We start from the raw sequence: 4577 nt of genomic DNA, 5'->3' as shown, positions 1-4577 counted from the left end.
CAGAACTGGACAGTGGCTAAGGGCCGAGGGGGTCGCGGAACACCTCTCCCACCTAGCCTTTGGCTTCGCCTCCGACACGCCGTCGCCAGGCTCCGGACGGAGTACCTCCGGAGCCGGGTAGTAGCTAAGGGCCGAGGGGGTCGCAGACCACCACTCTCATCTACCCTTCGGCTTCGCCTCCAACATGTTGTCACCGGGCTTTAGACAGGTCACCTTTGAAGCCAGGCAGCGGCTAGGAGCCCGTAGGGACACAATCCATCTCCGAGAGCTTGTCCCCAAGAATCCCAATGGGGCCTCACCGGGTTGAAAGTCTGAAACAAGATTGGAAAAAGGCCCAGCCAAATGCCAAACCCGGGGAGAACACGATGGCCCAGAACGGCGAAGTCACCAACACCTCGCCCAGCCATCCTTAGCTACCCTGCGTATCTACCGTCACCAGAGCCCCAAGGCCACCTCTCTCAAAGAAGAAAATGAAGCCGGTTAAATTCTATGCAAGGTCTTGATACCCCGGTCATCCGAAAAATCATCCACGAAGACGGCGAGGAAGTACGGTACGAAGGCATGAAGGCACACATACATACGGTCACCCGTTCGAAAGATCCCCTTGCACTCCGATACAGAAAGAGACACAACCGTCCCCAAAGGTCCATATTATATTATTAAACAACTAGTACATCCGGAGGACGCATACAAAGAGCGACAGTACAGAGATTGCTACGAAGGCGATAGACCCTGATAGAGCAAACCAGAGGGAGAAAGAGTACAAGGTGACTAGGTCAACCCATGGGCACACAGCAAGGCCATAGTCAACCGTGAGACACGAATATCTCGTGGCTTCACCAGGAGCTCTCTCCAGAAGACCGTCTTCACCTACTACAGGTCCCAGCAGGGGCCACGCATGGGGCACGTATGTGCCTCATCTGCGTCTTACCGCTACGGAAGCCGATATAGTAGCCGGCTCCTGAGCTTTTGGAGGACGAAGAAGAGTCCGAGGAGGTCACCAGCGGGGCCTTCTCTCCCACCTTCCCAGCCTCCTCTTTTGCCGTCAAAGTCACCGTACCGTTGTCTCCGTAGACGCCTGCTTCTCCTCATCACTCTCCCCCCGCAGGAGACCCCAGTTAGTCTCCTCATGGTCGAGATATCGATGATCCCAACAGGCTGGCCTCCCGAGCCAAGGGTTAGGCCGGAGCGGCAAGCAACCGCCTCCCCTGCAGAGATGGAAGCAGCATGACCACCAGCACCTCTACCGATGACCAAAACGGTCTGACTATCGATGAAGCCGTCGAGATCATTGACATCTCCAAAGAGGATAAGGAGGAAGACGATGCCATACTCAAGTCAAGGTTAACTGCTCACTCGTAGGGCTATGGAGAATCTAGCCGGATGACCCTAGCTTTATACCCGGGCCAAGTAGCCACGTAAGCTCGGGAGATGAAGAGGAACTGACACAGCGGTGTCCCTCATTGAATGCTTGAGGGGATCGTGGCCATACCCCGGTCGTTCTGCTAACACCTGGCAGCGTTCCACGATGAACGCCTCATTTTCTCGCACGGATGTCCCACCTCAGTAATAACCCAGACTCCTTTCAGCGTGTGACAGGGGTGTGGGCACAAGACCCTAAACGACCCCCGCATTATCCAGTCAGAACACGGCAGTGGCATGTTTCATCCTACCAGGCAAACGCGTGGGGTCCCCCAATCCTACACGTAATCTCTACTATGGCGACCTCAAAAGGTAAGAATAACCATAACTGAAGAAATCCAGATAGCCTGTATCGGCCTCGGCACGGACCCCGGAGTGCACCTCCTCCATCGACGCCCCTCTGGCCCGGGGTCCCGACTTTGTGCATGCCAGCTCCAACAGACTTCGGAGCATATCGCCAGCACCAGTGCACCATCAGCCTTGGGGCTCACCATCGACACCCACGGTTTCCGATGAAAAAACTTCTTAAGGACAGGGAATTGCCATTGGGTATCCTTGATACTATACCAGGCTAGAGTTAGTTTTCCTCTACATCCTCCCCCCCCCCCGCTCTGAAACATCAGGGCCCGAAAATGAGGGGGTACTGTTGGGGGAAAATAAACCAGCCTGAGGATAATGGTTGAAGATTACTATCCAAGTCCCTCTGGAGCCTTGATCTCCAGACCCTCAGCTAAAGGCTCGACCTCCGAAGGCATCGGGCTCCTTCGTGCCACCACTTCGTACCTACGAACCCTTCCCATGACTCGGAACCACGCCTGGCCCCTTCGAAGCTTTCCGCCTCTGAACTCTCAGCAACAGGCCTGACCCCCGTTGGTTGTGGACCCCTTCGGGCCACCCCACCGGCGCCCGGGTAGCTTTTTGAAGCCTAAGATACAACAGGCCTCCGAAGACAATATCAGGGGAAAAATGTCTCCCCGTGCCACCGACCGGATATGAAGTGACAGGCGATCAATGCTGGTGCAAGTGGTGCTATCATGCTGACACCCTAGTGCATTTAAGGCCGCCCTGACACCCCTGATAGTATGGCGCCGAGCCGCAATTGACAACTAGCTCGACCCCTTCAGGGGGCAGGCACCACGATAGTTACTACGGTGGATATTTATCTCCCAGGTAGGGTAGAAAGTAGTTATTCGGGATAAGGTGCAGTAATTCAGTCAGGTCTCAGATATTTGTACATTGTGATAACTTGTACGCCAAGCTACGCATAGCCCTATAATAGGAGCCCTGGTCACCTGGGCAAAAGGGGGGCTAGACAAGGGAAGGAAAGTAGAAGTGAAAAAACACCAAGTCACGCTGTGATACTCCCCCAGATCGATCCATTTTTTCTACCATCAATACATTCGTGGTGTTCCTTCCTCTTAAACTGCGTCTCCAAGCTTGAGTCTCCTCCTTAGAAGAAACTCTCACTGTACTTGCTGGGGCAAGATGAACTCTGCTCTAACAGAGCCCAAGAGAGCGCATCTTAAGTTAGGGTTTGCACCTCCTGGTGGTTTTCTACCTATAGCTTCTTCTTCTTACTTGTAAACATGTGTGTCAGCTAGACCACCCAATTTACTTGAATCAGAACCCAACCTTGGTGTAACAGAATGAATCACGTGGCTAGATTTGTGAGTTATTCACTTGGTCATCTTGTTCTTGCTTGTTTGTCAATCGCTAGTAGGTTCAAGGTTGTTCTTGGCATGGCAAGATCAACAATAATCCAGAGTTGGTGTACCGGTTGGTAAGGCACAGCGCCCCAGTGGCCATTGTAGTCAGACCGCCAACTTTGACTCCTCCACAAATCGAAGTTATCCCTGTTCTCATCGAAAGATCAGGAAACCCCATCTATATCATCCTCCTAGGTGTCGTAGGTCATGTTGGAGCATGTTCAGGTTGATTTCGCACTTGAGTAAATTTGGTCCAAAACTATCCCACAAATAGGTCCATATTGCAGAATGTTAAGACTAGAGCAAAACACGCCCAGATCACACTGGAAGGTCCTCCTAGGTGTCTAGGTCATGTTGGAGCTTGTTCCAGTTGATGTCGCTCCTGTGTTAATTTGGCCCAAAAATGGGTATAGATTGAGTGGCTTTCATGAGTGTTATGACCGAAGCGAAACATGGCAAGAACACACAGGATGGTCCTACTAGGTATCATAGGTCTTGTTTGAGCTTGTTCCCGTTGATTTCATGACGGTGTTAATTTGGTTCAAAATAAGCTCGAAAACGGGTCCAGAATGAGTGGATTTCACGAAAATTATGAACGAAGCCTAACGGGTCCACCTAGGATTTGTAGGTAATACTGGAGCTTGTTCTGTTTGATTTCGCTCCGGTGCTAATCTTCATTGAAATAGACTAAAAAACTGGTCCAGAAAGGGTTGATTTCACAAAAGTTATGATCGTAGTAAAACGCATCCAGAACACTCCAGAAGGTCCTCCCAAGTGTCGTAGGTCATGTTGGAGCATGTTCTGGCTGATTTCGCTCTGGTGATAATTTAGTCCTAAATGGGCTCAAAAAAAGGTCCACAATATGGTTATTTCTTGAAAGTTAAGACTAGAGTGAGACACGCCCAGAATGTACAGGAAGGTCCTCCTACTTGTCATAGGTCTTATTAGAGCTTGTTCCGGTTAATCTTGCCCTCGTGTTAATTTGGTTCGGAAGCGAGTATAGATCGAGTGGCATTCATGTGTTATGACCGGAGCATAACGGGTCTAGAATGCACAAGATCGTCCTGCCAGGTGTCATTGGTCTTGTCTGAGCTTGTTCTGGTTGATTTTACTCCGGTGTTAATTTCGTCTAAAATCAGCTCGAAAATAGGTGCAGAGCTGGTAGATTTGACGAAAATTATGATCGAAGTGTAACAGGTCTAGAATGCACTAGATGGTCCACCCAGGATTTGTAGGTAACAGTGGAGCTTGTTCTGTTTGATTTCGCTCCGTTGCTAATCTTCATTAAAATAGACTCGAAAACAGGTCCAGAATGGGTCGATTTCGCAAAAGATATGATCGGAGCGAAATGAGTCCAGAATGCACCAGAAGGTCCTCCTAGGTATCGTAGGTCATGTTGGAGCATGTTCTGGTTGACGTTGCTCCTGTGTCTATTTGGCCCGAAAATGG

The sequence above is a fragment of the Phragmites australis genome, chromosome 1 (assembly GCF_958298935.1).
Source record: "Phragmites australis chromosome 1, lpPhrAust1.1, whole genome shotgun sequence".
Taxonomy (NCBI): domain Eukaryota; kingdom Viridiplantae; phylum Streptophyta; class Magnoliopsida; order Poales; family Poaceae; genus Phragmites; species Phragmites australis.
This window is presented reverse-complemented; position numbering follows the sequence as displayed.